The sequence below is a fragment of the Triturus cristatus genome, chromosome 6 (genome assembly GCF_964204655.1).
Source record: "Triturus cristatus chromosome 6, aTriCri1.1, whole genome shotgun sequence".
Taxonomy (NCBI): domain Eukaryota; kingdom Metazoa; phylum Chordata; class Amphibia; order Caudata; family Salamandridae; genus Triturus; species Triturus cristatus.
Genome location: NC_140589.1, coordinates 1,904,965,226 through 1,904,991,030, shown reverse-complemented (window position 1 = coordinate 1,904,991,030; position 25,805 = coordinate 1,904,965,226). Strand labels below are relative to the sequence as shown.

The 25,805-nt window shown below is 47.9% G+C and overlaps 1 protein-coding gene across 5 annotated transcripts in view; it reads left to right on the top strand.

Moving 5' to 3' along the window:
- The window catches only part of LOC146822391 (uncharacterized), a 420,322-nt gene that overhangs the window by 287,821 nt on the left and 106,696 nt on the right, over positions 1-25,805 (top strand). The window contains exon 3 of one of the 5 annotated variants that reach the window (XR_014963278.1): positions 21,637-22,150. The exons of the other annotated variants lie outside the window; for them this stretch is intronic. The gene's annotated coding sequence lies outside the window, so the exon portion shown is untranslated. Of the gene's footprint in view, positions 1-21,636; positions 22,151-25,805 lie in introns of those variants that run through there. 5 annotated transcript variants of the gene reach the window in all.

Below are 25,805 nucleotides of genomic sequence, written 5' to 3'. Positions count from 1 at the left end.
AGAAGCAGCCTGGTAAAATGTGTCTAAGGTCTGCCATTGCAGAACCTGCGTGCAGTCTGGTACTGTCGCGCTGACTGCACAAGTGTCCCCACTTGCCAATCCCTAAAACCTTCCCTTAACTACATCTTAGTCACCCCTCTGGTAGGCCCACGGGCAGGGTGCATTGTAGGCATAAGGTAAGACATGCACTGATGTGCGTGACATGTCTTAATAGTGAATTACAGCCATTTTCGTCTTTCACTATTGAAGTCTACCTGCTCTACATAGGCCAGAATGGGCTGCTAGATTATAACACTCTATAATCCTAGCAGGCTCAGGAAGCATGGTAGAAAAGTCATGTTTAGTATGCCTAAACTCGGGATAATAAAGTACATTTTTTAGTAAAGGTTATTTTAATGTCCTGGGTTTGCAAATGCGACTTTTAGAACGTTAGCCTTTGCGTGCCTAACCATTTCAGTCCGCCTCTGGAGGGGAGGGCTATCTTCTTTGTGTGTAGCTTGAGTGACAGGGCTGGGAAGTTCCAGGAGACAGGCTGGGGCTGCCAGGTGGTGAATAGAGAGATTACACCAGGATGGGTGGGAGGAGTGCACCTTGACTCTGAATAGGGCAGTGCTCGGCCCCCACAATGCTGGCTCCACCCACTGGGGAGCGTCTGATGTCTCTGCCCTGCCTGCTGAAAGAAGAAGCCAGAATCCCAACAACAAAGTGCGCCTGACTGAATGGAACTGGGCTGGGATTATGTAAAGGCCCCCCTGGCCTGTAAAGACAAAAGAAACTTGGTATAAATGTTGGAGCCCTGCTCCTAAGAAATCAGATCCTGATTGAACCACGAAGAAACTCTGCCCGACTAGAAGGACCTGGAAGAAGCTGAAGGAGGAGTAACTTTCCCTAACCTGGGGGATTGGCCTGCAGTGGGTGCCTTGCTGAGAAAGGAGAGGAAAGGACTAAAAGAGACCTTGCACTTTGTTTCAACAATCTCCAAGGGCTTGATTGAGCTTGCCCCCTGAATTGAACCCCACGACCAGTGGGTTCGCCGTGTCTCTGCTCGTCAGAAGATCGAGCCGTGTGCTTTCTCCCGCCGGAGTGCTCTGCACACCCTTCACTCCCTCCAAGGGCCATGAACCCCAGAAGCCTTGCCGCCTCCACTCGCCGAGAGCCCTGCTCTGCCTGAGTCGCTCTTGACCCCTCGAGTCTGGCCGCCCCGCTTCCCTGTCACCCGCCTGCTACTGGAGTGTGCTTGGTGCCCTCTCGCCCTCCCGCCGGATTTCTGCTCGGACTGCGAGTTCAAAGCCCCGGACGGCCGCCCGTACGTCGTAACGTATCCGGCCGCCCCGCTTCGCCTCCCAGCAAGATTCAGACCGCGCCGCCCCCCGAAGTGACCTCCCGCACCATCCGTGCCGGAGGCCCTGGGCCGCGCCTGTCTCCCGAAAGCCGCCCGCTGATTCCAGATCCGGAGTCCCTGGAGGTGCAGAACCTGCACCCCCACCAAAGACGCGTCCAGCCCGCCGCACGATCCAAGGTACAGTGAACTCTCTCACGGACTCGGGGTCCGCACCGTTCTTATTTCCCCGTATCACTGAACCTCGGGCGCGCTGTGTGTCACCGTAGCTGGACAGATCTGAAAGAGCGCTACGAAGTGCCCGTAACCAAAGACGCTAAAAGAAGAAGAACAGTGCCGAATAATCATCTGGTGGTCCCCATTCCGCAACCGTTATTTATGGTCTTGTACTAAGTCTTCAACAGAGAAGCTTTTATATAATGTATACGTATTTTTGATACAATTTACGCCTGGCGTCCATTTGTGGGGGATCTGGTGATTTACTGGGTGTGCTCATAAATGCTTAACTGACGTAACGCCCTGAAGTTTAGCCCTGACTGCTCGCGCCACACTACCTATAGGGTGAGCAGGGGTTGTTCTGAAGGAGTGATTCTCTTTCCCTGACTAGAAGAAGGGACCACTGCTTGTCACACGTAAACACTCGTGCCAACCAGGGGTTCCCCATTCTAACAGGTTTCTATGGTCATAAGACCTCTCCCTATCTCTAGGGAAATTGCTGCCACCAAGGGACTCTAGTCCCTCCTTTTTACTAGCTCTGTAGAGCTCTAGGGCTTCCCTATCTAAGGCCATCTGCGGCTTTCTGAGGTTGAACTTGTCTTGCTCATACTTCAGCAGTCTCTCTCTCCTCTCCTGGGAAGTTTCCCTCCCTCTATGAGAAGAAACAGAGGTCCCTACAGATGAGGTAGACTGGACAGATCCTCTTGAGAGAGACCTATCCCTTCTAGCCCTATTTCAACTCTTCCTGGAGGAACAAAGAGGGGAGCATTGTTGTCATCCTCGTCATCCTCATCCAGGGGAGCTGGTTTCACCAGATCCTGATCATTGTCAGCAGTCTGGTCAGCATTAGAGGTGGGGTCAGGGGAGTTTCCACCCCTAGGCCCACCCTCAGCTGCTGTCCCACCAACTCTGCCTACTCCCCCAAGCCCACTAGGACCTGGGAGATCATCCAGCTTGAGTATCTTTATGAGATGCTGGGTGGTTGGGCTTTTGCCTGTCTTCAGCTTCCTAATGGAACATAAGGCCCTATGCTGTGCAAAGGAGAGATCCTCATATCTATAGGGGAGAAGATCACTGGCATCTGGCAGGGACCCGCTGGTTCCTGGCTGAATAGACATTACTAATGTGGTGTGGTGTATTGCACTACCTACACTAGTGAGGCCTACTAAACTCTCTTGAGTTGAAGAAAGGGTGTGCTATCCCTTAACACACAACTCTAAGTTCAGTAGAACTTACTGTATACTAAACTTGATATTATATGTACCTAAGGTACCTTTGGTGGGTTTCAGTTGATCAATTCAATTGAGATTATCTGGTAAAACAATAGCAAGCTGGAATCCCACCGCTGCACACCGATGTGAGAAGTTGGCCTGATATATGCTGTCCACTACTTATAGTGGGCACCTTGTATTAGTCCAAATAACGCCTTATGGTGAATAGGTTAAAGACAACTTTTATTGAAAGCTAACCTAGTGGTAGCTATAGAGAGAAGCCTTCAGGCTAAGTCTTGAAGGAATGTAAAGCAGATTGTTTTACCAGTCTATAATCTCTTGAATGACCAAATGAAAGGACAACCACACCAGGTATATATTTAAAATATATGTATATAAGATAAAACACACCCCTCTAGTCTCTTTATGAGGCTGGAGTGCGAAGTACTTAAATTACAAGTCATTAATCAACAGTAATAGCACAAATACACGCTTGGGCCCAAGGGGCATACCAAACCATATACCAATAAAGTGGTATAAGAACCACGACTGAACTAGACACAAGGCCTAGAGCCTGTAGAATCGCTGGGACCCCAAGGAACCACCCAAGGTAGTGAAACAGGAGACCCACGGGGGCCGTGTGCAGTGTGTAAACACAGCCGCGGGTTCCCGTTAACTTCTATGGGCAATGTCGCAGTTGGAAATTTAAAGATTAGGGACACTTAGAAATTAGTCAGGACCAAACCCTCTTGAATTTAGGAAATTCTAGGGCTAGCACCCACGGGAGCACTGGAGTACTCGTGTTACCTCACACAGGGAAGCCGGGTGCATAGGTGTCTTTTGGTGTCGGGTCGCGTCGTCGATTTCAATGGAAGCTGGCGAAGAAGTGCTGCTGCCGTGAAGAGGAAAAGTGTCCGAAGTGATCCAAGCCTGGATCTAGGATGGAAGGAACCTGAAAGCAGAGGGGACAGAGTCTGGGTCACTTACCAGTGACCAGATTGACCAATGCCCACAGATGTCGGGGGCTTCAGGTGAGTTGACAGGTGTTTTGACTCTTCAGCCATGAGGTCCAGGAGGCGCCGATGATGACAGGAGCTGGATTCGAGCTATCCCACGAAGTCTGTTGAGTGCTGCTGTGTCGGTGACCAGATTAGACCCAACAAGCCTTGGCAATGGCAAGATACTTGGAATCAGAGCAAGGACGGCGGTGCAGACCAGCAAGGTCTGGGGGACTCACCCATTGAGGGTAAGTCAGGGCACATCTGGAGCAACCAGGAAAGCCCAATCAGAAGAGGAGTTGCCTTTGTGGGGACCTACTAGCCAACGGGCTAGCGATCGCGAAGGAGCCTCAAGCGGTCGCACTAGAAACTGACCCACGGGTCACTCGTGGCGTGGAGGCCAAGCAGACCTTCCTCAGTCTCCACCCGTCCGAGCCTAAGAGCAGACCTTCCTCAGTCTCCACCCGTCCGAGCCTAAGAGCAGACCTTCCTCAGTCTGCATAAGTCCAAGCAGACCTTCCTCAGTCTGCACCCATCCGAGCAGACCTTCCTTAGTCTGCACCTGTCCGAGCCTAAGAGCAGACCTTCCTCAGTCTGCATCCGTCTGAGGCTAAGGGCAGATATTCCTCAGTTTGCACCCGTCCGAGCCTAAGAGTAGACTTTCCCCAGTCTGCCCTTTCCGGGCCAAAGAGCAGACCTTCCTCAGTCTGCACCCGTCCGAGCCTAAGACAAGACCTTCCTTAGTCTGCACCCGTTCGAGCCTAAGAGCAGACCTTCCTCAGTCTGAACCCGTCCAAGCCTAAGAGCAGATCTTCCTCAGTCTGCACCCGTCCAAGCCTAAGAACAGCTCTTCCTTAGTCTGCACCCGTCCGAGCCAAAGAGCAGACCTTCCTCAGTCTGCACCCATCCGAGCCTGAGAGCAGACCTTCCTCAGTCTGTATCCGTCCGAGCCGAAGAGCAGACCGTCCTCAGTCTGCACCCGTTCGAGCCTGAGGGCAGATCTTCCCCAGTCTGCACCCGTCCGAGCCTGAGAGCAGCCCATCCTCAGTCTGCACCCGTCCGAGCCTGAGAGGAGCCCTTTCTCAGTCTGCACCCATCCGAGCCTGAGAGCAGCCCTTCCTCAGTCTGCACCCATCCGAGCCTAAGAGCAACCCTTCCTCAGTCTGCACCCGTCCACGCCTAAGAGCAGCCCTTCCTCAGTCTGCACCCATCCGAGCCTGAGAGCATCCCTTCCTCAGTCTGCACCCGTCCGAGCCGAAGAGCAACCCTTCCTCAGTCTACACCCATCCATGCCTAAGAGCAGCCCTTCCTCAGTCTGCACCCGTCCATGCCTAAGAGCAGCCCTTCCTCAGTCAGCACCCGTCCGAGTCTTCGAGCAGACCTTCCTCAGTCTGCACCCGTCCGACCCTAAGACCAGACCTTCCTCAATCTCCACCCATCCGTCCCTCCCTAAGAGCAGACCTTACTCAGTCTGCACCCCTGAGATCCCCCAGTGTGGCCCCAGTTTGAAGATTATTGTAGCGATCGCCTGGCTCAGCCCGTCGTGGCCGTCATGTCTGGCCAGCATCTGTGTGCGCAGTGTCCAAATGTAAGGTACAGGCAGAGTTCACTTTAGACAGCAAATACAATAACAGTGCCTACACTTTAAAATCAAAGACAAGTGAAACTTAAATAAAATATTTTTTTTACATTACGAACTCAGCCTTTTCCATTATGAAATGTCTTCATCACGTCCACCATACTACATAAAAGAATTAGAAGAAAATTAGCATTATTTTTTGTTTTACATCTGCAATTCTATGTTATTCCGAATGTTGTGTAGTGTTACAGGAGCCACAGTCATGTGCTGGCTGGCTGCAGAGTGCCCTGTTCTTACTGGCGTTTCTCTGTACTTTCAGTTAAGGTTTTTAATAACATTAATGTGTGTAGGAGAGTAGGATCTGCTTCACATGGGTACCCCCACTTTTTGCTGGTGTTTCACTGTTTTTCGACCTTAGTCTGGCAGTGGCCCTGCTAATCAGGACCCCAGCCTAGCTGCTTCCTCTCTAAAATGGTTTCCATGTACATTAGGTACATTTCTAATTGGATTCTGGAGTGCCATTTAAGACCCTTGTGTAGGAGAGTAGGATCTGCTTCACATGGGTACCCCCACTTGTTACTGGTGTTTCACTGTTTTTCGACCTTAGTCTGGCTGTGGCCCTGCTAATCAGGACCCCAGCCTAGCTGCTTCCTCTCTAAAATGGTTTCCATGTACATTAGGTACATTTCTAATTGGATTTTGGAGTGCCTTATAAGCCCCTAGTATATGGTATACTATGTACCTAGGGCATAGGTACCTCAGAGGCCTACCAGGGGCTGAAGCATGTATTATGCCATCCCTGGGAAGCACTCCAAAATGACACCAACCTGGGTAAGGGTGTGCTTGCACTTCTTACAGTGGTATAGGCTACCTATATCACTACTGTGAGAAGGTGGCCTGGTATATGCTGTCCACTAGTTCTAGTGGGCACTTTGTATGAGTCCAAACAACCCCTTATGATGAATTGGTTAAAGACAACCTTTATTGAAAGCTATCCTAGTGGTAGCTATGGAGAGCAGCCTTCAGGCTACGTCTTGAAGGAATGTAAAGCAGCTTGTTTTACCAGTCTATAATCTCTTGAATGATCAAATGAAAGGACAACCACACCAGGTATATATTCAAAATATATGTATTTAGTATAACACACACCCCTCTAGTCTCTTTATGAGACTGGAGTTGGAAGTACTTAATTTACAAGTTAGCAATTATCAGTAATAGCACAAATACACGTTTGGGCCCTACGGGCATACCAAACCATATACCAAAAAAGTATAAGAACCACAACTGGAATAGACACAAGGCCTAGAGCCTGTAGAATCGCTGGGACCCCAAGGAACCACCCAAGGTAGTGACACAGGGGACCCACGGGGGCCGTGTGCAGTGTGTGAACACAGCCGCGGGTTCCCGTTAGCTTCTCAACCGCCCACACCCGAATCCCGCAATCAAGTCACAACACTCGACGTGATCTCCGCGAGCATGAAAGGAACATGCTTGCGGAAATCACACTAACATGAGTAAAAGCATATACAACACATCTTCCCTCTTTATTTTTTATTTTTTTACAATATTGCTTGTCTATAACATAGTCTTTGAATCTCTCAGGATAGTAACGCTCACGTTTTGCTCGAGCTTCACTGTGCCAATTGGAACAACCAGGAAACTGTTCATTGGAAGTGACATTGTGATCAACATCTGAACATGTGCTTTTGCTAGCATTCTTGAGCAAGTTAGAAACCCCTTTGAACAGAGTGACCCTGTTCAAATTCCAAACGCTTCCTCCTTCTATTCTTACTGCATTCTTGAAAACTTCAGTAACTCTCTTTGGGTCTGACCGACACTGTGAACCTTTTGGAACATTTTATTTTCTCCTCAAACGAAGAAGATCACCCATAACAATTTTTATTTTACTGCTAGAACCTCTCTTTTTATCCATCCCATGTTTCTTTTTTTTTTTGTACATATTTACTCTTTGTTTAACGGCATCATAGACAATAACTGTTAATTTATTGTCGCCCAAACCTTTTTTTAACCACCACGGAACTAATTTGGTACTTGGCCTCCGTCCATTATCGTAACTATTTCTTGAGGAATCCCTTCCCTGCAAAAGATATTATGTAAGAACTCAATTACACTTTGTGGGATGTATGACGTTACAACGCACACTTTTACAACGCATGCACTTACAACGCATTTTTTACAACGCATAATCCATTACAACGCATGACATTACAACGCATGACACTACAACGCATTTTTAAAAAATACCTTTACAACGCATTACCATTACAACGCATACTACCTTTACAACGCATACCATTACAACGCATAATATTAAATTACATTTAAGGTAAGTATTAGATAGTATAGGGGTAAAAATTACTATTCTAACTCCAGGGGGTGCATCAGTAGGGTAAGTGTTGGATAGTATAGGGGTAAAAATTACTATTTTAACTCCAGGGGGTGCATCAGTAGGGTAAGTGTTGGATAGTATAGGGGTAAAAATTACTATTCTAACTCCAGGGGGTGCATCAGTAGGGTAAGTGTTGGATAGTATAGGGGTAAAAATTACTATTCTAACTCCAGGGGGTGCATCAGTAGGGTAAGTGTTGCATAGTATAGGGGTAAAAATTACTATTCTAACTCCAGGGGGTGCATCAGTAGGGTAAGTGTTGGATAGTATAGGGGTAAAAATTACTATTCTAACTCCAGGGGGTGCATCAGTAGGGTAAGTGTTGGATAGTATAGGGGTAAAAATTACTATTCTAACTCCAGGGGGTGCATCAGTAGGGTAAGTGTTGGATAGTATAGTGTAATATTATGCGTTGTAATGGTATGCGTTGTAATGGTAGTATGCGTTGTAATGGAATGCGTTGTAAAGGTAGTTTTTAAAAATGCGTTGTAGTGTCATGCGTTGTAATGTCATGCGTTGTAATGGATTATGCGTTGTAAAAAATGCGTTGTAATGGTAGTGCGTTGTAAAAGTTCCGTTGTAAAGGTTGTTCCCCCACTTTGTGAGGTGACTTCTCTAACCATCTTGACCTCAGGCCATTTTGAAAAGTAGTCAATGAGAACAATCCCGAAACACTTATCTTTTGGCAGAACTTGAAAGGGACCAATAATGTCAAGACCTAATTTCCTCCATGGACCAACAGGACAGTCGACAGGATGAGATTCCACACACAAGAGAGCAGCTGATTTATCGCTACTCAAGCAATAACTACACTTGCGTACAAAATGCTCAACAGAAGAATCTATCCCAGGCCACCAAAATGCTTCCCTGATACGTCTTCTAGTGAAAGAAATCCCGAGATGTCCCTCATGACCAATTTCCATGATAATATCGCTAAGTCCAAAAGGTGGAATTATTTTATCCTCTCTCATAACTAACTCGTTTTCAATCGCTAATTCATGGTGAATTTTCGAGAAACTCATCATATCACCTGACAATTTCCTTAATGCAGGCCAGCCTTGCACAATGAACTTTTTAACAGTTTTTAATTCAATATCTTTTTCCGTCTCAGAAATCCATACATCTTCACATAAACTTGGTTTCCCGCCATGTATTAAATTCACATCATAAGTGGTGAAGGCCACTTCACAATCATCATCTTGATGATTTTTGTCACTCTCAATAGGTAACCTTGACATGCAGTCAGCGTGCATATTCGCTTTCCCTTGAACATATTCAATGCTGAAATGAAAACATTGTAATCTCGATGATAATCTGGCTAACCGTGCTGACATAGACCGACCTCCACCAGGGGACATCAAAAATACAAGGGGTTTGTGGTCGGTTTTGATAATGAATTCAGTACCCCACAAAAAACTTCTAAAATGTTCTGCTCCCCATACCCAAGCAAGTAGTTCTCTTTCGATAATAATTTCTTTCGGCATCTCTCAACGCTCTAGAGGCATAAGCAACAATCCACTCATTGCAATTATCTTTTTGTAGCAATACTCCACCAAGGCCCAAATTACTAGCGTCAACCATAACTATGCATTTTCTTCCAGGAACAAAAGGTTTCAAACAAGGTGCATTTATAATGAATTTCTTCAGATTTTCAAATGCTTCAGTCATGTCACTTGACCACATGAATTTTGCATTTTTTTTAAGTAGCCACCTGAAAGGGTCAACCTTAACGGAGTAATTTGGAATGAACTTTGCATAAAATTCAGTTAGACCCAGAAAAGCAACTAATTGTTCTTTCGAGGTAGGTAAAGGGGCCTTGATGATACTTTCAATATGTTTCTGTTTTGGTTTGATGCCCTTCGCACTAATCGTGTGTCCTAAATATTCTACTTCCCTTACTTTAATTTTGCATTTATCCAAACGAAGGGTAAGACCTTTTACTGCCAATGCAGCTATTACATTGTACAGATTACGGTCATGCTCTTCATCATTTTTGCCGTAAACCAAAATGTTGTCCTGGAATGCTATAGCGCCAGATAATCCCTCTAGAGTTTCTTTCATCAGTCTCTGAAAAACTGATGCAGCGCTGGCTAAACCAAACGGCATGCGGCGATATCTGAAAAGCCCTTCAGGAGTGATAAATGCTGTAAAGTTCTTGGAATCCTCGGAAAGAACAACTTGATGATACGCGCCTGCTAAATCAATGCTAGAAAAAACCTGTGCATCAGCTAAACTGGAGACCATTTCATGCAAATTGGGAAGAGGGTGTGCATCAACCCAAATTGCACGATGCAGACTGCGCAAGTCAACACACAGCCGAAGTTCCCCTGAAGATTTTACCGAAATAACCATGGGAGAAACCCACGGGGAAGATTCTATGGGTTCTATGATGCCTTCATTGCAAAGGTTTTTTAACATAACTTTCAGCTTATCCCTGTAGGAAAGTGGGACATTCCTTACCTTGTGGCGAATGGGGGTAGTGTTTTCATGAAGTTTAATAACATGCTCAAACCCTTCATATTTCCCAAGTTTTCCACTGAAGACTTCTGGAAATTCTCTAATTAATTTATCAACTGAAATAGGGTCATAATGAGAAACAGGATCAATAGCGAAAACAGGAGGATTGGCTCTGGGATCAAGTCTGATGCCCAGTTCGTGTTGGTGTGGCCACCCCAGAAGTGATTTCTCAGACTTTGCCACATAGATTTTACTAAAGGTTTTGTGGCCGGAGAACTTTAAGTTTGCATTAAAATAACCAATTAGATCACTCTTGTGCCCAGTGTAACCCCCAGGAGATAAATCAGGATGGATTAAGGATCTGTTCGGCCAATTTTCATAGAAGACGTTTGAGGAGATGATGGAATACCAAGCGCAGGAATCCACAAACATTTTTAAACTTATTCCATCAACATTGATGAAACAAGAAGGAAATTTAGATATGCCATCATCACTGCAAATGTTAATCACTGTATTGATATCATTTTCATCATTACAATAGGAAGTATGATCATCTTCTGAACACTGTATATAATTTACCTTCCTAACAATAGTTTTACAACACTTACTGAAATGACCCTTTTTATTGCATTTTGAACATACTCTATCAATAGCTGGACACCCTTTAAAATTCGCTAGATGGTTGTTGTTACCACATCTAAAACAAAGTAAAGGTGGATTGCGTCTTTCAACACTCGCATTCAAACTTTTATGTTTACTCTCAGTTCTGTTTACATAATCAGCCCTTTGATTAAAGGTTTTCTTTTGTTTATCATGGTCTTTAGATTCTTTGTTGATGCTGAACACGTCTCCTTTTTCATTTCCTCTAATTTCTTTTACGAATTCCTCGGAATGTTCGATGGATTTTGCTATATCAATGGCGGCATTTAATGATAAATCAGCGGTAGACCACAATTTTTCCTGAACTTTTTTGCTATTGGTACGCATTAAAATCCGGTCTCTCAAAACCTGTTCGTAAGAAATGCGTTCAAAATCACAAGAGGAAGCAAGTGACCTGAGAGCTGAGACATAGTCTTCGATTGATTCATCTGGACGTTGTTTACGTGAATAGAAAATGAATCTTTCCAGTACAACATTCTTTTTTTTTCCGAACCGAAGATTTAATTGTGAAGAAGCATACTGGTATACATTAATTCTCCCAGGACTGATTAAAGCAGGTAAAGTCTTGAATTCTTTCAAACCAAACCCTCCAAGGCAATGTTTTAGCAAGGATAATTTCCTTTCAGGTTCACAAGCCTCACCTTCAAGTACTTCAACGAAAGCCAAAAACACAGGTTCCCATACCTCCCATGGCATAGGAGGATCACCTGATGACGTAAGGAAAGAAGGAGGAGGTACAATGCCTGACATGTTGTGTGGCAATGGCAATAATATAAACTAATTGCCATTAAATATCAGAGTATGACTGATGCCCTTTTACATATGACGTTTATCCACGTTTAAATACTGTTGTATTTACTCCAGTATCAATTGGTATTAGTAGATGAAGATGAAATGAGGGAAAATAGAAACAAACAAAAAAAAAATCGAAATAGAAATAAGTGAAGAAATGAGAGAAAAGAAAGAAATAAAAAAAACAATGCGAAGTTTCAATGAAATAATTATTTCCGATTGATAATTAATAGGGTACCTTGCAACACGCGTTATGCGCGTTGCTGAACGTTTCCTTTGCGTGCGCACAATGTTTTATTCTTGGTGTGAATGTTTGAGTGCTGGACGATTTGATTAAAAAAATAACTCACAAGGTTTGTTCAAAATGGAGGCACGTAGGGTCAAAGGTTTTCATTGATGATGCAAGGGCACGTACATTCACATAAGGCAGAATAACGTGCATGCGTACTAAGAACTCTTGAAGTTGACGCTTGGAGATGACGAGCCCAAGGATTCTATTCCGTGTTATGAAAGTGGAAAGAACTCCGATGCCGGTTCCAAGAAAAACAAGACATGGCAGTGTTCCAACTTTCAACACTTGGGTAATTTCCGAATCCTCTTCTGTCACTAACTCCTTACTAATTCCTTGATCGCTTCGCAAAAACGATGTTTGTTCATGCGGTCCTCCTCGTTTCAGAACGCTTTACACCATAAATCTTCCGTGACTTGGAGAAGCGCAAACATAAAGAAGAAAGAAAGTAGATAATAAATAATGTTGTATGCAGAGTCCCAATCGACAAAATGAACAAAAAAAATTAAAAAAATGCTCCTTTGTGCAAAAATGAAGGAGGGAATGTTGTTAGGCAGGACGCAACATCCGGAAAAAAAAACAGCGGTGACATAACGCTCCGGTGCCTTTTCTCTTGTCCTTCCCTCTTTTTCTTTTTTTTTTTTAAATGTCTCTTATGGTGCTCGTATGGGCGAATCCGTGCCCTCTCGTCGCCAATGTGGGAAAAGGTATCTCACAATATCCAAGTAGCAATAAACAGAAAGATGATTTCACGTAGTTCAGAGCAAACTTTAATCCAGCTTCACCCAGGCAAGTTCGTTACATCAATCCCCACTCCCGTTCTTCAACCGCCCACACCCGAATCTCGCAATCAAGTCACAACACTCAACATGATCTCCGCGAGCATGAAAGGAACACGCTCGCGGACATCAAACTAACATGAGTAAAAGCATAAACAACACAAAGCACAACTTCAAGGAGGACCAGGAAGAGAGTGTTGCTGCAAAAGTTCACGGTGTTCAGGGGTCACGGTTCCACGTCACCCACGATAGCCACGGGCTTCAGCTTTGCTGGGGACTCAGGGTAGCCTCGGGCAAGTGTGGAAATCCACCTCTGGAGATGCAAAGACTTCAGCGTCCGGCAGGAGCTTCAGCGATGCAGACTGGTCAGTTGCATCTTTGGTGCCTGCCAAGCAGGGGAGTCACTCCATGACCCCAAGGGAGATTTCTTCAGTCTTCTAGTCAGGATAGAATGTTGAAGGTCCAGGATATATGTTGCAGAGTTTCGTCCAGGGTAATCTAAAGTCACAAGGACTGAGTTCCCATACTTATACTAAGTTTGGGGGTTGGACATACTCTAGGGACCCACCTATGGGAGGGTTTGGAAAGAGGGGTGGTTACACTCATTTCCTTTGTCCAGTTTCACGCCAAAGCTGGGGCAGGTAGCCCCTGCAACCGGTTTGAACTGGGCTATGCACAGGGACACCAAGTGTGCCCCCAGTGCAGGACTTCAAAGCACCAGAGAGTGCTCCCGTCCAGCCCCAATACACATCTGCCTGTCTGGGGAGGTGGTTACACCTCCCTGGGACAGAAAACATATTGTCCAGGCCTCCCCTGCCGGAGTTTCGGTCAGCAGCAGGAGGCCAGACCCGTGTCTGTGACAGAGGCATCCATTTTGTGATGCCAGGGCTCAGGAAAGTCCTACCGGGTTAGACCAGTGTGAACATGTCTCTCCCTCTAGAAGGGTGGAATGCTACTCCCGCTGCCAGAACTGGCGGGGGGGGCGGGTAGTATTCCAAAGCGTTTGACACCAAACATGACATGTTTCCGTGCAGCCATCCCAAAGTTAGCATTTACCGCGAGGTTATAATGCACTTAAGAGTTTAATGGTCAGGCTGCACCACAAGCAGCATCAGAGGAGATACTCCGAACGCTGCAGAGGGGCTCTGCTCATGCAGGGGCACCCCCTCACATAAAAACCAAGCACTCTGCCTTCAGGATTGTTAAGGCCTGCCATAGGAGTGACTTATAGGTTTTATATGTGTGTGCAATGGTAGTGATATAGGTAGCCTATAACACTGTAAGGGGTGCAAGCACACCCTTACCCAGGCTGCAGTAGCAAACCTGTGGTGCCATTTTGGAGTGCTTCCCAGGGGTGGCATAATACATGCTTCAGCCCCTGGTAGGCCTCTGAGGTACCTATGCCCTAGGTACATAGTATACCATATACTAGGGGCTTATTAGGCACTCCAGAATCCAATTAGAAATGTACCTAATGTATATGGAAACTATTTTACAGAGAAAGCAGATAGACTGGGGCCCTGGATAGCAGGATCCCAGTCCAACTAAGTCATAAACCAGCAAAACACCAGGCAAAAGTGGGGACAACCATACAGTCAGATTCCACCTTCCTACATACCCCCCCCCCCCCAATGAAAGGAGATAAGGCTAACCTTGGCCAGTTGAGCCTTTATTGACTAAGTGGCCATATAAGGAAGCACCTGCACTAGCATGGTTGCCCCCTGTCTTATGGTCCACTAAGCTATTCCTCACCCTAAGGGCATCAGACGATCTCCACCATGGAGAATTACTACCTGTGGTGTGTTTTGGCAAAGTAGAAGGCTGGTGAGGTGTCTGAGTAGAGAAGTGAGGCCCTAATAAAGTTGGCCTCAGCTTCCTCAGATCACTTGTCACCATGGATGCCTTACTTTCCATGACTGAGTTGTTCTTTGCTTTAAGGGTCAACCTCTGGCTGCCTACAGCTGGGGGTTGGGTCCCTTTGGATGGAACACTGGAGGGGCTGGGCAGGTTTGGAACCTTGGGGTCCCATGTTTGCCCTTGCTTAACAGAGTCCTGATGGGGGAGGTCCCTATACAATGGTAATGGGGATCCCTCAGTGGGTTGAGAACTTTTTCCCTGGCTAGGGCTACTAGTATGGGAGCCCCTAATCTGCTGATGGGGGGGTTCCTCTGGACAGGGGGCCCTTTGGGGTCCAGTGACCTTTCTGACCTCTGCAGCTCTGGGCTGACTGAGGCAGGGTAGAGAAGGGCAGGTTACCTGCTCCACACTGGGTACCACCTTGGAAGGGTCCACTGCTATCAGGAGTTTTGCCAGGCCAGGCCTGACTACCTCTGGGGCAGTTCCTTCACAAGGGGTAGGATAAGTTCCCTGAGGAGGCTGACCCTTACTTATTGTCTGGGGGGAAGAAGACTTTTCTTCAACCCTTGTGCTCTCTTGTGGAGGAGAGTGGGCCATTATTTCAGGCTCCATCACTCCAAACGGCTTCCGGGGTTCGGCTGTGGCCATCACAGCCTCCCTACCCTTCTCAGGTATGCCCAGCATTCTCAGATGGGCTTAGTGTTCAACTTCAGCCCAGCAGAAATTTCCAGATCATTGTCCATTAGGCAATCGTCAGGCAAGTTTGGGAAAACTGCCACTCTCTTTGGGCCTGTGACCCCTCCCCAGCTGAGATTGACTAGGGCCATGGGATGATCGGTGCTGACACCATCTATGTTGGTCACCTAATAACTAAAGTCAGGTAAAAGCTGCTAAGGGGGAACTAGTTTCTCTGTCACCATGGTGAAACTAGCCCCAGTGTCCCTATAGGCCACAGCTTTCTGACCATTGATTATTGGCTCCAGGCTGTACCTGCCCAAAGTATTGGAACCTATGATAAAAGTGGCAAATCCCATGCCACCATCACAGACTGAGGGGGCCTGTGAGGGAGGCCTGTCTATCCTAGGGCCCACCTCTGTTCCCCATGAGAATGCATTTACCTTTTTGGGTACATTACTACCACCTGGGGGATTACTACTAGTAGTACCAGGGGGAATGGTAGCATTTGTTGGAGGAACATTTTCTTTATTGCCAATCCTGGGGCAACTGGGATCAGTTTTCCAGTGCCCAGGCTTTTTACAGACATGGCAATATGGTTTCTTTTCAGGAGAGGAAGGAGTTTGGGACCGACTCCCAGAAGAGGACTTTTGGGGCCCTGTAGTCGACTTATCCTTAGATTTATCCCCCCCCCCCCTTTCTCTTGGGGCTTGGTAGAATCTTTATTCTGGTCACCACCCTGATGTTTAGGCCTTATCCTGGTTCATACCCATTTGTCTGCCTTCTTTCCCAATTCCTTGGGAGAGGTCAAATCAGAGTCCACCAGGTACTGGTGTAAAAGCTGGTTTTGACAATTACTAAGGATCTGCTCCCTCATAATCAAATTGTACAATCCTGTAAAGTCATGCACTTTGCTGCCATGTATCCAACCTTTCAGAGCCTTAGTAGCACAATCAACAAAGTCTACCCAGTCTTGAGTCTGAGCTTTTTGGGTGTCTCTGAACTTCAACCTATACTGTTCAGTGGTTAGGCCAAACCCATCAATCAGAGCGCTCTTCAAGACCTTGTAATCATCAGCATCCTCTTCTCTTACAGTGAGGAGCTTATCTCTACCTTTGTCTGCAAAGGAGAGCCATAAGATTGCTGCCCACTGACCTTGAGGGACCTTCTGTACTTTACAGGCCCTCTCCAAGGCAGTTACCCATTTGTGGATGTCATCCCTACTCTGGTAGGGAGGGACAATCTTACTTAGGTTTCTATGGTCATAAGACCTCTCCCTATCTCTAGCGAAATTGCTGCCACGAAGGGACTCTAGTCCCTCCTTTTTACTAGCTCTGTAGAGCTCTAGGGCTTCCCTATTTAAGGCCATCTGCTGCTTTCTGAGGTTGAACTTGTCTTGCTCATACTTCAGCAGTCTCTCTCTCCGCTCCTGGGAGGTTTCCCTCCCTCTGTGTGAAGCGACAGAGGTCCCTATAGAGGAGTTGGACTGGACAGATCCCCTTGGCACAGATCTTATCCCTTCTAGCCCTACTTTCAGGTCTACCTGGAGGAATAAAGGAAGGAGTATTATTGTCATCCTCCTCATCATCATCCAGGAGAGCTGGGTTCACCAGAGTCTGGTCATTGTCACCAGTCTGGTCAGCATTAGAGGTAGTGTTAGACTTGGGGGGTCTGTAGTTGGCACATGTATGCACTTGTGACAAATAGGGACCCTCGCCTCTACTCAGGGTAAGGGGGTACACTCCTAAAATAACCCCTACTCACCCCCTTAGTAGCTTGGCACAAGCAGACAGGCTTATCTCAGAGGCAGTGTGTAAAGCATTTGTGAACACATACAGTAACCATGTGACAACACTACAGATGGACACCACACAGGTTTTATATAAAAAATAAGTATTCTTTATATAGATTTACCACAAGAACATTAAACGACCAAAAATACACAATACTGCTACTTTAGATGGTTGAATTTTGCTTAGTTCTCTTTAGTTCTTAAATGCGACACTTTAAGTCAATGTACCTTTTAGATGCGACATGCAGGGCAACGAAAGTGTTGCAACGATATTGATGCGTTGAAGATTTTGGTGCAAAGAAATAAAGACGTGAAGATCTTCTAGATGCGGCACGCTTCTCCGATGTTGCAAGAAGACTCAATTAGATGCTTCAGCTGCAGCGGCGACACACTTTACGTGATGAGACGACAGCGGCCTTGGCAACACTCTTTCCGACGTTGCGAGACGCTACTGCTCGATCCGATGCTGCATTGCCGACACCCCTTTACTCGATGCGACGACAACTGCTCCGACGGCGGAACGCTTCTCCAAGGATGCGAGGCGCTTTTCTTGATGGGGTGAAATTTGACAACTACAATGGCTGCGATGGTGACACACTTCTTCCTCGATGCGGGACTCTTTTCTTGATGCGGTGCAAAGCGTCAGCTACGATGGCTGCGATGCTGTAAGAGAGAAGGATCTGCTTCACATGGGACCCCCACTTTTTGCTGGTGTTTCACTGTTTTTTTACCTTAGTCTGACTGTGGCCCTGCTAATCAGGACCACAGCCTAGCTGCTTCCTCTCTGAAATGGTATCCATGTACATTAGGTACATATCTAATTGGATTCTGGAGTGCCTTATAAGCCCCTAGTATATCATATACTATGTACCTAGGGCATAGGTACCTCAGAGGCCTACCAGGGGCTGCAGCATATATTATGCCACCCCTGGGAAGCACTCCAAAATGGCACCACAGGTCTGCTTCTTTAGCCTGCGTAAGGGTGTGCTTGCACCCCTTACAGTGGTATAGGCTACCTATATCCACCCCTATATACAGACACATATAAACCTATAAGCTACTCCTATTGCAGGCCTTGAAAATCCTGAAGGCAGAGTGCTTGGTTTTATGTGAGAGGGTGCCCAAGCATGAGCTGAGCCCCTCTGCAGCTTTCAGAAATACTTCCTTATGGCTGTTCTGTGATACTGGGATGGTGCAGTGAGCTAAAAAACGGTGATGGATTAAAACCATGATCTCTTGACTTGGTAAGAGTATTCTGCATCATTCAGAAACTCTGTCCATCACCACCCCCTTTTTCCCAAATCGATTTTATACACTCTCAGTGTGGGAGGGTATGCTCAGACGTGAGTCCCTTGCTCATTGCACCATCAGGATTCAGGCAAGCCGGGCCGACGAAGGCTGTGATGCCAGAAACCGGTCCCCGGAAGCTTGTTTCCTTCCCAGTATAAGAATTGGCTTGGTAGTTTGGTTTGTCCTGTTCCCATCATGCACTGGGACAGGTACAGACTAATTTGCATGTAGCCAGTTTCTGAGCTGGGATGGTGCAGTGAGCTAAAAAACGGTGATGGATTAAAACCATGATCTCTTGACTTGGTAAGAGTATTCTGCATTATTCAGAAACTCTGTCCATCACCACCCCCTTTTTCCCAAATCGATTTTATCCACACTCAGTGTGGGAGGGTATGCTCAGACGTGAGTCCCTTGCTCATTGCACCATCAGGATTCAGGCAAGCCGGGCCGACGAAGGCTGTGATGCCAGTAACCGGTCCCCGGAAGCTTGTTTCCTTCCCAGTATAAGAATTGGCTTGGTAGTTTGGTTTGTCCTGTTCCCATCATGCACTGGGACAGGTACAGACTAATTTGCATGTAGCCAGGTTCTGAGCTGGGATGGTGCAGTGAGCTAAAAAACGGTGATGGATTAAAACCATGATCTCTTGACTTGGTAAGAGTATTCTGCATCATTCAGAAACTCTGTCCATCACCACCCCCTTTTTCCCAAATCGATTTTATCCACACTCAGTGTGGGAGGGTATGCTCAGACGTGAGTCCCTTGCTCATTGCACCATCAGGATTCAGGCAAGCCGGGCCGACGAAGGCTGTGATGCCAGAAACCGGTCCCCAGAAGCTTGTTTCCTTCCCAGTATAAGAATTGGCTTGGTAGTTTGGTTTGTCCTGTTCCCATCATGCACTGGGACAGGTACAGACTAATTTGCATGTAGCCAGGTTCTGAGCTGGGATGGTGCAGTGAGCTAAAAAACGGTGATGGATTAAAACCATGATCTCTTGACTTGGTAAGAGTATTCTGCATCATTCAGAAACTCTGTCCATCACCACCCCCTTTTTCCCAAATCGATTTTATCCACACTCAGGGCCTCATGTAGGTAGCCAAATACCGGTCGGTAACGGCCGATTTTCGGTAAATATGCCGTTACCGACCGGTATTCAGACAAGTGAGATGTAGGAGTCCAAAAACCACTTTTCGGTAAATATGAGGCGGTAAATACCGATTCATATTTACCGAATTCCAAAATACCGAATCAGATTTACCGAATACATAATTAACGAATCGGTAAATATGAAGTGGTAAATATGAAGTGGTAAAAATTAAAATGACATGTAGGAGCACTCGGTAATTAAGAAATCCAAGAAAATCGGTAAATAGGAGTCGGTAATTAACACGGATTGAAAGCAGGTGGTAACCATCAACAGTGCAGATAAGCAATCCCAAAATGCAACAGCGTGGACAACATGGCCGCCATGTACGTCATTGCAAGGCGCCTACGTCTACAGGCAGCAGGACTGAGGGTTTGGCGACGGGAGGAACGCATCTACAGACAGCGCATCACACTATTCCAGCTGACTGATGCAGAGATACATGAGAGGTACAGGCTACACCCCGAAACCATCATGGACTTAATCATGGACCTTCACCCACTCCTGGACCAGCCAATAAGAAGGGCGTACGCCATACCCCCACATGTGCAGGTGCTCTGCAGCCTACATCTGCTGGCATCCGGCAGTTATCAGGTGGTGATAGCTGCGGTGGGTGGGGTATCCCAGAGTTGCCTTTCACGTTTCTTCAGGAAGTTCCTGGATGCCATGATGCAGAGAATGCACCACTACATAAGCTTCCCAAACACACAGGCTGCACTGCAGAAAACAAAAACAGACTTTTATCACATGGCACAGTTCCCCCATGTCATCGGCTGTATTGATGGTACACACATCCCAATCTGTCCACCAGCTGACACAGAGCACATCTACAGGAACAGGAAGTCCACCCACTCCATCAATGTGCAGGTGATCTGTGATGCAGGGAACATCATCACAGATATTGTTGCAAAGTTTCCTGGGAGCACCCACGACTCTTACATCTTCCAGAATAGTGGGATCTACACACGACTGAGTGCCGGAGAATTCGGAGAGGGATACCTGCTAGGTAAGTAACAGTGACGCCCCTTCAAACCTGCAAATCATAGTGTATAGAGGCATGTTACTGATGGTTCCCTATTACTCATCTAGGCGACAGTGCATATGCATGCCGGTCATTCATCCTCACTCCCTACCTACACCCAGCAACCCAGAGTGAGAGACGATACAACGTGGCACACAAAACAACACGCAATGTGGTGGAGCGCACGTTTGGACTACTGAAGAGCAGGTTCCGCTGCCTGCACAAGAGCGGAGGCGCTCGCCAGTACAAACCCATCACCTGCTGCAAGATAATTGCCACTTGTGCAATGCTGCACAACCTTGCCACGAAAAAAGGTACAGATGTGGAACTAACATATTTAGAGGACAACGAGGATGAGTCAGGCCAGCCAGAGGGCAACGCAGCTAGAGTGCCAACTGCAATCGATGGGAGAGAGAGACGGGCAGAGATCACATGCAACTATTTCTGAGTAAGTGAGGGGACACAGCGAGTTGTGAGAAGTCATGACGTAGTTTTAATGTGGCACCACGCCATGAACACATGAACAAGCCAATCTGGCAATATCCCATCTATACAAGTAGTAAGTCCAGGGTTACGTCACCCAATGGGAAGTGGCTAAGCAGGGCTACATCAATGTTTGCGCATACGCGCTGCAGTGGTGGATTGCACGGCCTGTGCATCCTCACTAGAGCCAACCCCAAGCCGCCTGCTGCTCCTGCGTGCTTCTGGGACGGGGGGTGTGATGCTGCTCCTGCTGCTGGTGTCGATGCTCTCCGCAGCATCCCCTGCAGCAGTTGTCGACGCCTGACTAGTCAATAGCACCCCTAGTGCACTTGTCACCTGCACCATCCCCCGAGACAGGTCGCTGCAGCACTGTGTTAGGCCCTCCTGCATCGTCACAGAGCGCCGGCACAGTAGAGAAGTCGCAGTTGCCAGACGGTTGAGTGCCCTGCTGGTAGTGTCCCTTCTCTGGCGTTCCCGGCGCCGTGCATCGATGTCAGCATCTAATTTGCTGCACAACTGCTGGATTGACTGGGACATGTCCCGAATGCCCGCAGCCATGCCGCTAATGTTATTGTCCATGTTGACTAATGTTGTTTTCATCACCCGCATGTGCCTCTGGACTGACATGACTGCCTTTGATTGCAGGCGCTGTTGCTTCAACATTTGGCCCTCGAGACCCAAGAAGACACCATGGCCGTCAATGGGTGCTGGTGGACTCTGGACACGCGACCTGCGGCGCCCTCTTGCTCCCGTCTGTGCTGCCTGTGAGGTGTGGGGCACAGTGGCATGGCTCCCTTCCTGGGACATGGTGCGGTCTTCTGGGCCCATGCTGTCGTCTGACGAGGTGTCTAAGGCTCGTAGCCTGGCTGCTGGACGCCTCCTCATTCTCACACCTGCAAGCGGAGATGTGGCCGGTGATTCGAACATGAGTGGCGATGCTGGCTCTGGTTGAGGTGATGCTGGCTCTCGGTGAGGTGATGCTGGCTCTGGGTGCAGCGAGGCTGGCTGTGTTGGTGGTGCGGCTGCCAGTGGGCCTGCTCCCTGGTCTGAACTTGTGCTGGCTAGAGGTGATATTTGTGGCCGGTGTGCCGTCTCTCCTGCAGCATGCCCTGTCCTGCATGATGTCACATCTGTGGACAGAAATACAACATTGGCTCAGTGTCCCTGAAGGGCTGCATTGCAAGCGTCACAATAAATCATTTCACATTCCAAAATGTCCTCTGTCTCCTTGTGCCTCGAGTGCGTGACATGCCTTGTTGCCCTGTAACATTTACGTCATGGTTAGTGTTACCCTGACTACATCTCCCGGAATGCATTGCCTGTCTGCACTGACACGTGTGGACTGCAGTGTGATTCTCGTTTCACAATGGGGGATGTGGGATAGGGGTAGGGGGGGCTACATTGCTGTGCTTACGTCTTACCTTGGTGTGTTGCGGCTCTGGCAGAGCTGTCGGCGTCCCCAAGACCCACGACGCTCTCTTGCTCGATTGTGGCCGCCACCAGCTCCTCCAGTTCGGTGAGGGCAGGTGCCCTGTTGGTTCCAACTCCGGTCTGGCTGGCCTCCTTCTGGATGTCGCCCATCTTCCTCTTGGTTACAATCCTCAGGTCATACCAGCGCTTTTTGAGGACCTCAATGTCCCTGTGGGTCACTCCCACAGCATTGACCTGCGCCTGGATGGCCAGCCATATGTTGCGCTTTTCAGCCTCAGGCACTTGCAGGGATTGCCTTCCAAACAGCTTCTGGTGCTGCTTCACCACCTCCTCCACCAGCACCTGGAGTTCCTTGGGGCTAAATTTCAGCTTCCTCCTCCTTTCCCCTCCGTCTCTCTGTGTTCTCTGGCTGGACATGCTGTTCGTTTTCCCGCTCGCACAGGCAACGGCTCCCTGCCTCTCCTCTGCACTCCAAGCCTCTCCAGGGTCGGCTAATTATGTACACCTGCCTGGGTGTGGCCACTTCGGCTAATTATGTACACCTGCCTGGGTGTGGCCACTTCCTGGTTGGGTGGGCTGTCGTTGCACAGGATTAGCTGTTTCGTCAAGTCATGTGATTTTATTTACCGAATCCGTACATACCGATTCGGTATTTTCCGATTCGGTAAATACCACCTCGGTATTTTCCGAATCGGTAAATACCACCTCGGTATTTTCCGATTCGGTAAATACCACCTCGGTATTTACCGATTCGGTGAATTCCGATTCGTGATTAACGAATGTTACCGAATCGGTAACTGTTACCGAATTTTTACCTACATATAACTTACCGATTCTAATTTACCGATTCGGTACGGCTCGGTATTTAAGAACCGGTAAAATTTATTTACCTACATGAGGCCCTCAGTGTGGGAGGGTATGCTCAGACGTGAGTCCCTTGCTCATTGCACCATCAGGATTCAGGCAAGCCGGGCCGACGAAGGCTGTGATGCCAGAAACCGGTCCCCGGAAGCTTGTTTCCTTCCCAGTATAAGAATTGGCTTGGTAGTTTGGTTTGTCCTGTTCCCATCATGCACTGGGACAGGTACAGACTAATTTGCATGTAGCCAGGTTCTGAGCTGGGATGGTGCAGTGAGCTAAAAAACGGTGATGGATTAAAACCATGATCTCTTGACTTGGTAAGAGTATTCTGCATCATTCAGAAACTCTGTCCATCACCACCCCCTTTTTCCCAAATCGATTTTATCCACACTCAGTGTGGGAGGGTATGCTCAGATGTGAGTCCCTTGCTCATTGCACCATCAGGATTCAGGCAAGCCGGGCCGACGAAGGCTGTGATGCCAGAAACCGGTCCCCGGAAGCTTGTTTCCTTCCCAGTATAAGAATTGGCTTGGTAGTTTGGTTTGTCCTGTTCCCATCATGCACTGGGACAGGTACAGACTAATTTGCATGTAGCCAGGTTCTGAGCAGGGATGGTGCAGTGAGCTAAAAAACGGTGATGGATTAAAACCATGATCTCTTGACTTGGTAAGAGTATTCTGCATCATTCAGAAACTCTGTCCATCACCACCCCCTTTTTCCCAAATCGATTTTATCCACACTCAGTGTGGGAGGGTATGCTCAGACGTGAGTCCCTTGCTCATTGCACCATCAGGATTCAGGCAAGCCGGGCCGACGAAGGCTGTGATGCCAGAAACCGGTCCCCGGAAGCTTGTTTCCTTCCCAGTATAAGAATTGGCTTGGTAGTTTGGTTTGTCCTGTTCCCATCATGCACTGGGACAGGTACAGACTAATTTGCATGTAGCCAGGTTCTGAGCTGGGATGGTGCAGTGAGCTAAAAAACGGTGATGGATTAAAACCATGATCTCTTGACTTGGTAAGAGTATTCTGCATCATTCAGAAACTCTGTCCATCACCACCCCCTTTTTCCCAAATTGTTCTGTGATACAGCCATACCATATACTCTTAAGTGCATTATAACCTCGCAGTAAATGCTAACTTTGGAATGGCTGCATCAAAACATGTCGTGTTTGGTGTCAAACGCTTTGGAATACTACCCCCGGCCCCCCGCCAGGTCTGGCGATGGGGGTAGCATTCCACCCTTCTAGAGGGAGAGACATGTTCACACTGGTCAAACCCGGTAGGACTTTCCTGAGCCCTGGCATCACAAAATGGATGCCTCTGCCACAGCCACAGACACGGGTCTGGCCTCCTGCTGCTGACCGAAACTCCGGCAGGGGAGGCCTGGACAATAGGTTTCCTGTCGAGGGGAGGTGTCCCCACCTCCCCAGACGGGCTGATGTGGATTGGGGCTGGGGGGAGCACTCTCTGGTGTTTTGAAGTCCTGCACTGGGGGCACACTTGGTGTCCCTGTGCATACTCCAGTTCAAACCGGTTGCAGGGGCTACCTGCCCCTACTCTGGCGCGAAACTGGACAAAGGAAATGGGTGTAACCACCCCTCTTTCCAGGCCCACCCATAGGTGGGGCCTTAGAGTTAGTCCATCCCCTAAACTTACTATAAGTATAGGAATCCAGTCCCTAGGACTTCATATTACCATGGACGAAACTCTGCTACAGATATCCTGGACCTTCGATATTCTATCCTGACTAGAAGACTGAAGAAATGTCCCTTGGGGTCAAGGAGTGACTCCCCTGCTTGGCAGGCACCAAAGAAGCAACTGGCCGGTCTGCATCACTGAAGCTCACGCCGGACGCCGAAGTCTTTGCATCACCAGAGGTGTATTTCCAGACTTCCCCGAGGCTACCCTGAGTCCACAGTAAAGCTGAGGCCAGTGGCAATCGTGGGTGACTTGGAACCGTGACCCCTGTACAACGTGAACTTTTGCAGCAACACTATCTTTGTGTTCCTCCTTGAAGTTGTGCTTTGGGCTCCGAGTAGCCCCATCCTTGATCACCTCCTACACCAAAGATTGTTGGCCTCAACTCCACGAGTGACCCGTGGGCCTGCTTTAAGTGCGACCGCTTGAGGCTCCTTCGCGATCACTAGCCCGTTGGCAAGCAGGTCCCCACGAAGGCAACTCCTTTTCTGATTGGGCATTCCTGGTTGCTTCAGACATGCCCTGACTTTCCTTCACAAGGTGAGTCCCTCAGACCTTGCTGGTTTGCACCGCAGTCCATTCTCTGAATTCCAGTAACTTGCCGCTACCAAGGCTTGTTGGGACCATTCTGGTCGCCGATACCGCAGCACTCAACAGACTTCGTGGGACAGCTCAAATCTGGCTCATGGACTTCGTCGACGCCTCCTGGAACTCGTGGCTGAAGAGTCAAGACACCCATCAACTTACCTGAAGCACCCGACATCTGTGGGCATTGGTCCATCATGCCCTAGGTCACTGGCAAGTGACCCAGACTCTCTCCCCAC